Genomic DNA, 11,923 nt, shown 5'->3' with positions numbered 1-11,923 from the left:
TGGGAACCACCATTGTGCAAGAAAAGGTTTTCATGTCCTGTAGAGCTTTCCAATGTTGAGCTTCTTTGTTCAACCTGCTTTCACTTCTCCTCACTGCAGACACGGGGAAGCCTCCCTGTCCTAAGAAGAAAGCACACATCCAAAGAAGAAATAAGGGCAAGAGAGGGGAGCACTGGTGGAGGAGGACAGCTTTTCAGCATAATAGTCCTCAGATTTCATTAACTAGAAGAGTGGCTCTGCCCAAAGGACCAAATTGCCAGAAAGTGTTTGCAGGCTGGGAGCCAACAAACCAACCAAAGGCTGCACCGACAGGGCAAGCAATGCTGTCCAAGACAGACTTATTTTATATAGCACCTTGCACACCAGCTACGACAGCACCCTCCAAGTTTATTTCTTCCTTCAGGTATTATTTAGGGAAGCAAAGAGAGAAGACAAAAAAAGGCTTTGGGGTGATATCTGAAAACGAGACATCAAGCCATTGGCATATGGAAAAAAACCATTTACCGTAACAGCCAGTATGGATGTCAATGCTTATAATGAAGCATATGTTGCCTTCAGCAACTTTTCTCAACAGAAGAGGTTCGAGGAGGGCAGGTCCAAGGCTTCTTTGGAAGCTCCTTCCCATGGAGCTGAAGTTGAGAGTCCTCTCCAGATTGAAGACAGCAGTCTCTGGGGACAACCCCTCTGGGCCCAGTCCTGCAGATTACTTTATTCAGGACACCCCCCATGACTAACAAAGTCCAACTCCACCAACAAGATCTAGCTGACTCTAAGGAACCATTCACTCCACTGAGACTCCATTGAGTTAATGTGTGGTTTGGAAAACCACACCACCAAGCAAAGGCCAAGAGAGCTGTGAAAAAATATGACCCAAAAGTTGCCTCAAATACCCAATGAAATCAGCGCCTCCAGACCCCATCCAGAAGGGTTTTGAGCATATTCAAGCTCTTCATGCAAGCTCTTATAATATCACTTATACTACTTATATTATTACATGGGTGCAACACATAGAATCATAGAATCATAGAATAGTTTGGGTTGGAAGGGACCTCTAAAGGTCATCTAGTCCAACCCCCCTGCCGTGGGCAGGGACATCTCCAACTAGATCAGGTTGCTCAGAGCCCCGTTCAACCCGACCTGGAATGTTTCCAGGGATGGGGCATCCACCACCTCTCTGGGCAACCTGGGCCAGTGTTTCACCACCCGCAGTGTAAAAAATTTCTTCCTTATATCTAGTCTAAATCTACCCCCCTTTAGTTTAAAGCCATTCCCCCTTGTCCTGTCACAACAGGCCCTGCTAAAAAGTTTGCTGCCATCTTTTTTATAAGCCCCCTTTAACGCTCTCAGAGCTGCAACCTTGTTTTTCCTGTAATGGGCAAAGTAGGCATTTTTCAGAGCCAGGAAAGCATTAACACATCTGTATTCCCTCAACTCTACAGTCTGCCCCAACTGCTTACTGCCTTTGTTGTTGTTGTTGTTGTCATTGTTGCTCTATTGTAATTGGAAGGAAAAAAACAAATTCCAACACATGGTTTTCCTGGTCCAGTTTAAGGGAAAGAATGAAAATAACACCCTTTCCCTAACTGGCATGATGAGGGTATGGAATTATTTAAAAATGCACTGATATGCCAAATTTACTAATCCCTAGAGAAATCAACATCCCCAGCCGCAGGTGGTTGTTTGCTAAGGGAGTTCTTCCACTTGCTTCAGTTAACTGAGCTTTGGTCGATACACGATGTTACTTTTTTTATCATAAAAGTGCCTACAGCGTGACAATAGGCTTGTTACAAGCGCAGGGGAAGAAACAGACTGTTTAATGCCATTGGCAAAAGCTTAATGGGAAAGCACAGATATTTTAAATTACTTTTTAATCACTTTCTACATATTTTCCCCCAAAATTTTAACTACTTACTGAACAACAGCACCTTCTTGCAGCAGCAACGCTGGCAGGTACAGACAATATTTTGCATTTGGCAAAGACTCTTTGATCCCAAAGAGGGCTTCAGAATAATATTCACACACAACTGTACTGAAGGTGAGCCTTTTCAACTCTGTTTGCAGGTTTTCTTTATTTCTTTCTGTATTTGTTCAAATTTTTTTGTTCCTTTCCCAATAAAAATAAAGGAATTCTTTATTCTGCTTCCCAGCTGCTCTCTCAAAACAGATAGAGTGAATTTCTTTCTAATTCAAAATACACTTCTAACTTGAAAGTTTCCAAGACAAAATCCTTCCCAGCTGGCCAGCTTAAACCAGAGTAGATTGTCTCAGGCAATTGTATTGTTGAGGAGACAAGGACTGATGACATGAGCCAATCTGCAGCACTGCCTTAAAACAGCAAACACTAATTCAAACCACCTTCCAACGCAGAAATGCTCTCCCTCAATGACAGGCACCATCTTGTTGCCTCTCCTCTTCATTACCTTTGTGCTGCTTGATTTTATGAACGCTCCTTCCTCGCTCTAGGTTGTACGTGGCTGGAAGATGAAGGTGGGAAGAGGAGTGGAGTTAGGAAGTCACCAAGAATTTCAAAGTTTCACCAGCATTTCAAATTTCATAGAAAAATTGTCGTTTTAGAAAAAAGTGATGTCCTTTCCCTGGGAATTAGTATAACAACTGATTTGGATAGCGCCACAGAGTTTCCTTCTCTTACTGTTTGATGCTGGATCAGTATTTTTGGGGTTCTGGAGACCATTCCTGTGCAATCACTGCCAGACTCCCTTCCCTCTGCTCTGCAGCTGCCAACAAAATCCTCTTCCAAACCTACACTCAGTTCTTCATCCTTGCGATCCACATCCCTCAGAGCACCTGCTCAAACACCACCCCGCACACAGTATCTCCATCCTTGCACACTGTGAGAGGAGAGGAAAAAAAGAGGAAAGATCCCCACCACGACTCCATAAAATAACCTTGAATTTGCAGCAAACAGGCTGGAGAGCTGTCACCCCATTCAGCTAAAAGATAAATACACTCGGCCTTTTGGATCTCTAAATGCAGAAGTAACTCACATCAGCTCCTTCCTTGCTGCTTAAAAAAAGGGGACATCTGGATTTGCCTCTTTTGCAGAAACCTCGCACGACAATCAACACACCAGCTGTAGAAACGCTGGCTGCCATCCCAAACCAGCACAGAAACCTGCCCGTGTGTGGAGGAGATGTTTTTAAAACACACAAAAAAATCCAAAGCTGGCAAAGGGAAGAGAAGAGAAAAGTTGTAAGGCCCAGGGATGCAGATAATTCAGAAGACACTGATGTGCCCTGAAAAACCAAGGTTGCAGCCAAAAAGTCTGGCCTGACACAGGACAGATTCATTGGCAGCTCACTGCAGAAATTAAGGCGGTTGCACAGATGTCTTTGCTTTTAAGACAAGGAGGCACCTACTCTTGATTGTGGAACCCGAGTTTCTGGAAATTCCAGGTCAAAAGAGGAAAAAAAAAAATCAGTCCCTCCACTTCTTTAAAAAATAAACACATACATAAATAAAGCTAAGTCATCAACCCCAGCATCTCAACCTGAAGTTGGTAGCAATTTGATGGAGGGAGGGCAAGGACAGTCTCATCTTTCCCCCATCCCACCCGAGCTGCAAAAGAGGACATTTATAGGCTGGAAAATAGGTGATGGCAGCCACCAGCAGATTCACGATGCCACAGGAGATTGAGAAGTGGGAATAACATTGGATTTCCAGAGTTCATGCATTTTCAGGTGCCAGTGCTTAGTCCAAACACCTGCACAGCACAGGAAAGCTCTCATCAATCCCTTAATATGTGGTGGAGATTAAGCTCATTTTTGAAGTTGACAAACATCCAGGAGCTGTCCTTAGCAATAGCTACTGCAATAACTATAATTTCATTTCCCTGTATTCCCCCCGCATGTCAAAAAAAAAAGATAAATCCTTCCTTAACACCCAGGTTTTCCCCATCTGAGGAGCACTCCCAAAACACAAGAAACCCTCTTCCCATGTGGTGCACGGCAGACACCTCCCGCGGCCAGACAGCAACGTTCGCGTCCAAGCGTGGAAAGCTTTCACTCTAGTTCCACACTCTGCCAAACCCGAACCACGTTGCTGAAGTGGGAGAACACCTTCCTACTTCTTCGGGGAAGACCGGGGAATTTGTGCAGATCCCGAGTTACTCGGAGGCGGTGTTTCTCAAGAAAGACAACCGAGGAAGCTCGGAGCGGCAACTCTTTCAATGCTAAGGAGATTAGGACAACAGCCCAGCGAATCAGCAATCCCAACGCACCACATCAATACGCTTTTGCCCACGGCTGTCACTTCAAGGAGAGTTTGCTACAAAAACGACGTGGTGGTTATCTTGTTCACTTGCAGGAACGCAAGCGTTGAGATGCAGGGAAAAAGCAGCAAGACAGGAGCCGCAGGCTTTGCGGAGGCAAAGCCAGTCCTGCTCACTGAGCAGGGACCACCACATGGGTGAAATCTGGCCAGAAACCACCCCAGTGCTGAAACGTTGGCCAAGAAACTGGTCTGAGAAAACACAAAATATGCTAACAGCCCAGCGACACTGCCCGTTGCTGTAAGGTGGGTGGCGTACTGAATGCTAAACATCAGGACACCCAGACAAAGGCAGGCGTGGGTAGGTACCAGCTTAACCCACCACCCAGGGAGAAACTATTTTGGGTCACCACACCATTCACATCACATGCTGACAGCTGGGACAGCCACAAGGATGTTGCATAATGGCTCCTTTTGCCTTCCATACACACTTGACAGCATCCCGCAGAGCAACGCCGCAGCCGGGAACCACATGTGGTACGAGGAGACGGAGCAGCACGCTGGGAGAGGAGCAATAGCAACCCAAGTCCACCAGAAAGTACACATCACTTTGAGCTCCTGTATGTGCCCTTGGACAAACAACGTCCCCAACTCCTTAGCACCCCTAAAGACAAAATCAGTATCCACATGGAAAACAGCATTTGTGAGGTTCAACAGCAACACTTGCAAACATCGGAAGGACAGGGATAAGGCAACAAGATCTAGGAAGGGCCTGGGCACAATAAGGGCATCAACACATGGATGTTACAGCTCCATTTGCTTCAGCAAACAAAGGTATCTTTTATATATAGTTGTATGCATGCATATGTTTTTTTATGCACTGATATAAACACAATTTTTCCAATCACCGTGCCTCTACCTGAAAGCACAAATGACTAGTCAGAGACAAGAAGAAAAAAAAACACTTGGTCATACAAGAAAAGTTTGAGCACTGAAGCTGATGCTCACTGCTCCCAAGTGGACGCGAATCCAAGCACAGGCTGAGCCCCAGTCAACCTCTTACTTGCGTCACCTGAGTGGCTGAAGCATGGGTCAGGCCGGTTGAACAACATCCCCAGGGAGGACCCGCTGGTGCACTTAGCATGGAGTGGCCTCTCCAGACCTCAGCAGCCTCTGGCAAACACTTGGCCACGTGGATGAAGCGGGCTGGGGCCAGGGAGCACGCTGTGCTTGCACTCTGTACACCCCTCCCAGCAAAAGTGCCTTGACCAGCGCTCGCTCAATGCAGATCCCAGGCGGGGAGAATCAAGGAGCTAAAAACAACTCCGCTACGTGGACTTTAAGGGTATCAGGAGGTGAATAACAGCAAATCTGTACAGGAAGAGATATGGCCTCTCTGCTGCAAGAGATGTCCTTCTGTAGGTTTGCTCCCAAAGGACCAACATGTGGCTACCAAACAGCAAGGCTTTCAAGAGCATCCCATACCCAACCTGCAGCTGGGGTGACCCTCCCCAAACAGTTCCCACCCACTTTCCTCATCCTCATCACGCAGCATGTACACAGGCAGAGAGTCAGACCCACGGTACACACAGAGTGAGGAGAGGGTGATCAGCAAGTGTCCAAGAACACAGACACCACAGAAACAGTTACGAAGTTGGACAGGTCAACAAAACAACAGGGGCCAACACGCTGTCAACACAGCCAGGGACCATCACGGCAGCTGCTGGAAGACAAATATCTTGACCCCGGCTTGGCTGACACCATCAACACATCTCTCAAAGCGCGAAGGGACTTTCACATTCATCACGTTTGGCGTTCTTCATAATTCACACCACCAAACAACGCCCTGCACCAGGCTCGTGACTCCAGGTCCAGCAAGAGCAAGACGGCTCAGAGATACAGAGATGGCACAACAGCTATTTGCCCCCTCACTGCTAAAACCATCAGCCCCACCACCTGGTCAACTACACCTTTCTAACACATCGGTCTAGGCAGCTCCCAGAGGCCATATTCCCACGCAGCCAGTCCCTTCTGCCACACAGAAAGAAACGGCACGTCAAAGCAAGAAATGGAAAGGGAAAGCTATAAAGCTGAGAAAAGACGCCTTCAGCAAAATTTGTTTTAAGGCACGACTAGCTCGTACTGAAAGCCAAATCCTCTAGTTTTCAGCCCAGATCCTTGTAGGAGGACAATTTATGTTATCTCTCCCCAGCAAAAGTGGTGCTGGGGGACTATTCAGGACAGCAATAACACCACTAATACTCTTTAGTCAGTACTGCTGCAAGGTGATCCAGGGGCAATGAGCACTGATATTTAAGGAAACATCACCCGTACCAAAATGGGCACCCGTCCCACTGATTCAGCAATGGTACTGCCGCAGGTAACATGAAAATTACACGAAGCTCTGTTCTCTCCCCATATACAAGCCTTGCAGGTGATGAATCAAGAGCTGCTGTCTCAAGGGACACCATGGAAGAGTCCTGTAAATCCACAGCTTCTCCCTACACCTCCAAGTGGAGGTAAATCAGATGGGAGGGAAAATGAAAGAATAGTCCTGGGAAAAGCCAATGGAGCTTGGCTTCAGCTGTCCTGGCCAAGAACAGAGTTGCTGCTTATGGATCTGCTGCTGGAGCAGATGGCAAGTCCCCTGAGAGTGGACCAGTCCACTGAGCATCCAGGGAATGCATGCACATCCCACCAGCGTGGCATGGGACCAGCACTCCCCTGCTTACCTTTCAACACTGCACACGAGACCAACAAGGCTTTATTCACCCTGGGAAGAGTTTCCAAGAGGAGGGACATGACGTTAAACCTGAAGACCTACAGAACAACGTGGCCCTCAGTGATTTCAGGGAATTTGGGGACAGACTTTTTAGTAGGGCGTGTAGTGACAGGACAAGGGGGAATGGTTTTAAACTAAAAGAGGGTAGATTCAGACTAGATATAAGGAAGAATTTTTTTATGCTGAGGGTGGTGAAACACTGGACCAGGTTGCCCAGAGAGGTGGTGGATGCCCCATCCCTGGAAACATTCAGGGTCAGGTTGGACGGGGCTCTGAGCAACCTAATCCAGTTGAAGATGCCCCTGCCCATGGCAAGGGGGTTGGACTAGATGACCTTTAGAGGTCCCTTCCAACCCAAACCATTCTATGAGTCTATGATTCTAATTCTACAGGGGATCTTTAAGCACCCGTGTTTCAAAACACTGCCATTCTCCATATTTCATTTTTTTCTGTACATAGCTAGCTCTAGAGATCAAAGACACGAAACCATCAGAAGACCAGCACAATGACAACACAGGGAGAACACAGAAATATGGCCACAGCTCTGAGACAGCTCTTGGACCAGGTTGCTCTCCATATGAGTGAAGCTAAGGCATGACGCACAGGGACTCCCTCCCCAGCCTTGCCACCATATCAGCGCACAGAAAAGCAACACATCACCAAATCCTGCTTGCTAGCTTTCTGTAGGATGGTTGTGTACAACCTCGTTTGGCACAAAAATCAACGATGTGGGAGTGAAAAAAGACAACTAGGCAGACCACCAGCTATGCTTGAGTAGGTAAACAGGTGGTTTTTTACTTGAGTTAGATAAGTGGTATTTCTAATCACGTTAGCACAGGCACTTAAAACAATACTGCTGGCAGGGTTGTAGCTTGAGGAGAGCTTTGAAGGAATAAAAGGCCTGTTCAGGAAGGCTTTGTTTTGGAGAAGAAGGAGCTCAAAACTTTCAACAAACAGCTCCCCCGTTTTGCAACTCAGTCCAAAAGAGGGTGAAGCTTCTATAAATGAAAGCCAGGAAAAAAAAAATTTCTCAAGGGCAAAATTTTATTTGCATCTGCCTGAGCCCCATCCTTCCATGTGCAGGTGACCCTCTCCTGCAGAGATGCTCTTACCAACTGCTTCCTAAGTCCTGTTCCCCCGGTCACACAAGACTTTCTTCCAATCTGGAAAGAAAAGCGAGACAACTGATTAGTACTGGGAAGAAAACTATTTCACTATCATGCCTAAGAACACAGACACCATCAGCACCATGAGCTCTGGTGTCCAGCAACAACTTGCAGTCTCTGAACTGGGCTGTACAAACCAGGTACAAGAGCAAGTGTTGATTACTCAAAACATCACTGCTGAGTGTGGGAATAGCATCTTCTTTTTAAAAGAAAGCAGATGTGAAGCTCTAAAGCTGCTAAAGGGTTTTAAGACTTCCAGATTAGCAGAGGAGGGTTATAACTGGTTGCAAGATACCTGTGAAAAAACCTGCGATGGGAAAGGGGAATCACTTATTTAAGTGTCCTGCCTTCTTTAGGATCCTGAATGTGCCATGGGAGGAACACTCTGGCCACAATCCAGTTAAGCAGTTCAGTTTACGTCAAATCTGAGAGAACCTGGAGAGCCCTGCTCATTCAAGATCTTCACATTTCTCACCAGCAGGCTGTTTATCTCTTGCACTTGCGTACACATGTACGCAACCCCCTACCTTGCCACTTTTAGCTTTTATCCTAAGGACTACCCTTCTAGAAACACAACCCCTCTTGGCTATAAAAGCATCCAATTCTTCTGCAAGGAAAAAGTGCTGCTGCAACCCCAAGAGGCCCAGGCAGCTTTCGAGATGCAACCCAGAGCTGCACCCACAAGCTATATGGTTTTACCCGCAGACACTCGCATGATGCAAGATGAGCATTAGCCAGATAAATTGTGGATTCCTTAACATATCCATCTACCTTGCAACAGCTATTAAGTATGCAGTATTTCCTAAGTTGCTCCATTACAAAGAAAATGCAGTGTCCATTCATCAGTCTGCTATCACAAAAGGCCTTTTAATTAATGCATCTACTTGCTTTGTTCAGTTAACGCCAACGAGGAAGCCATTTTTCACACACTGCATTTAGCTCCTATAATGCTCTGGTCACCGTTTGCTGAATATAATTGTATTTTTAAGGTATTAATAAACACTTGTTATATACATGCTATATACTTCCTATATGCACGCTCTATATACAAAGCTCACTAAAAAAAAATGCATGCGATTTCCCCAGCCAGAAAAATTCAGAGATAAAATTGCAGCAATGATTTGTATCTGCCCAGGGCAGCAATCCCAGCCGTCGGTGACCTCTGTGCAAACATACCAAGCCAATTACACACTGTGACAGCAGACTTTCCCCTCCTGTATCAGCAGCTTCTTGTTGCTGGCTGCGAGAAACATCAAAAGGTAGCACAACAAATATATATACCGAGCGCTTCAGGCTAGGGACAACCAGCCTAGCGGTTTAATCAAGATTTGGATCAAATTGTGTGAGTTGTTTTGTAAACATTGATCTTATTGAGTTGTTACAGCGAGGGGATGTAATTCCCAACTACCTGCCCATTTAACCTCTGAAAATCATCATCAGGCAACTCAGCTCAATCCTTGTCCTCCATCGCCTCTTGTTTACCATAGTCTTCGTTAGCAGATGAGTGGCAATCTGTGTACCCCACCTCATCCTTCAGCATCCTACACCTGGGACATCCCCACCAGCACTCTTGTGTCCTCTTGGTAAGGTAAAACTAGCCCACGGGGCAAAGGGAAACTTTTAAAAAGCCTCCAACCACAGCTAGCAGCTGACAGAAGAAATGTTAGCAGCTTCTTAGAGATTAACGGGCAGGGCAAGGCGATGTGCGGCCTGCCAGTTTGCCTTGTATTGTCTAGGACATCCCAGGTCCAACTTCTTGTTGAGCAACACCATCACTGCTCTGGTTATAAGGATGCTTTTTCTGCTGGGTGTCCCAAAGCACCTTTACTTCATCTCCTTTCTTTAGGAAGGAAAACAAGCAGTAGTGGCTGAGAGCTGGGAATTCATGACTTCAGCTGCCAGCCTCTTCCACTCCAGGAGCAGAAATTTAGGAAGAGTATGATGAAGAGCACATAAGAGACCCCTGGGTTTCTGAATCTTAACATCAGTGAGAGATGCACTTAGGTCTGAATTTCAACCCTCACATGCTCACCATTGCCGTTTATTGCAAGGCAGTGCTAAGAGCAGCTAAAACCCAGGTGATTCTCCATCAGGAGAAAGAAATACAGAAGCATGCACTTAAGAGAGCCTGAAGCCTCACACGGGCTCTCCCAAGCAACAAGATCCAAAAATCAGCTCATCCTACCAGTGCCCACAAAGGCACAGTAACTCCAGATCCCATCTGTTACCCAAAAGGGTAAGCTATCCTCTCCTCCTCAGATGTTTACAGGAGGGAAACCACTTCAACAACCCAGCTCACCAGTCACCCAGGTGCTCTGAGTCTTCTCCAATCTGCTCCACCTACGCTTGCGCATGCAAAACAAACCCCAGGGCAGACGTGTTTTCCCCAGCAGAGCAAAACAGCAGACTTAGGGAGGGGAGATCCATCTGGAAAGCAAACATTGTGAAAAGCATCCTGCTGTTCAGCCAGGATGAGCGTGCCCAAGGGCAACATCAGTCGTTTCTGGTGATGACCAAGGATTAGGAGCAGGAAACCTGGTGTGGGAGATGACAGACAGAAATACGTTAAGATTCAACAAGAAAGGCAGGGAGGCTGGAAGAACCGCACACTGAAGCTTCAGATGGCAGGAGGAAGAGCAGCTCTAACAAGGCTAATAAAGTCGCAACGGACTCAACCCCTACATGCTGATACACACTATGATGACAACATCATGGCAATCCATCCAGGGCTTCCAGGGGATGCACTCCATCATCTGCTTGGAATTGGGAAGGAGACATCCTTTTCTAAAGCCCAGAGTGAATGCACCCACTTAAATATTATACTTTGGGCTTTTTTTTTTTTTTTCTTTTCCTTTCTTCTTCTTTGTCTGAACCATTCAGCCAAGAAACAAAACAATTTCTGCCTGCACTGATAGCGGAAATGCTACTGACTGTTTAGGTGAGATTAATTTCAGGATTGTGGCCAGACTGAGGAAATTGGTGGAAGACATCCTTCATAGTTGGATAATGAGGTTGCAGTCTTATGAGTAATACTCCTGAGTTATGTGCCCGGCACCTTGGATGTGGGTGACGCATTCGTTCTTTCCCTCCCTTTTTGAATGGAAAATGCCATCCAAGCACACAAACACAATATTTATTAAAAAAAACAACAAAAATCATGAGATGGAGGCACAGATTGCATCTTACTTGTGCAATGTCCATTACGGCTGCTATCTAGAGGAGTTTGCCTAGTGGGTTCTCCAGGAACGTCCCCAGGCTGCAACTTAACCCATGCCTGTCAGATGTACACCATCCTCCTAAAACCTAAGTAGCCTCTGGGGTGGAAACCAGGACAGCGCCAAGACAAATCAACAGCCAAAGACACTGTCCTGTACACCTATATTACACTTCTGATGCAGAGAGACCAACCCAGGCTTCCTCACTCCAACATTCACATCCTCGCTGCAGGGCCACCTTGTGTCTTCGCGCATGGTCCTACACACGCTGCAGGGACCAACTGTCTGTACAGATGCCATGTTCCTCCCAGCTTGATATGGCGTAAGTGGATTGCAACCAGCTCCCCCTTCTGAGCAAGGAAAGGCTTCCACAAGGACATTACCTGAAGTTTTAGTGCTGTCAAAGCTCAGCGGCATGGAAACCAGAGCGGAGGAAGAGGGACTCTCTTCTGAAGATGTCTCTGCTCCATCTGGACCCATCACCTTCCATTACTCAACTGCCTTTCTGGGAATTCTCCATGCCTTCCCCTGTG

At 46.5% G+C, this 11,923-nt stretch overlaps 1 protein-coding gene across 3 annotated transcripts in view; it reads right to left on the bottom strand.

Moving 5' to 3' along the window:
• Positions 1 to 11,923, bottom strand: part of TSNARE1 (t-SNARE domain containing 1) — a 530,032-nt gene that overhangs the window by 473,360 nt on the left and 44,749 nt on the right. The window contains exon 3 of one of the 3 annotated variants that reach the window (XM_009332991.1): positions 8,122 to 8,172. The exons of the other annotated variants lie outside the window; for them this stretch is intronic. The gene's annotated coding sequence lies outside the window, so the exon portion shown is untranslated. The remainder of the gene's footprint in view (positions 1 to 8,121; positions 8,173 to 11,923) is intronic. 3 annotated transcript variants of the gene reach the window in all.

The sequence above is a fragment of the Pygoscelis adeliae genome, unplaced genomic scaffold (assembly GCF_000699105.1).
Source record: "Pygoscelis adeliae isolate BGI_AS28 unplaced genomic scaffold, ASM69910v1 Scaffold38, whole genome shotgun sequence".
NCBI lineage: Eukaryota > Metazoa > Chordata > Aves > Sphenisciformes > Spheniscidae > Pygoscelis > Pygoscelis adeliae.
The sequence above is the reverse complement of the archived record's forward strand: the minus strand, read 5'-3'. Positions and strand labels throughout refer to the sequence as shown.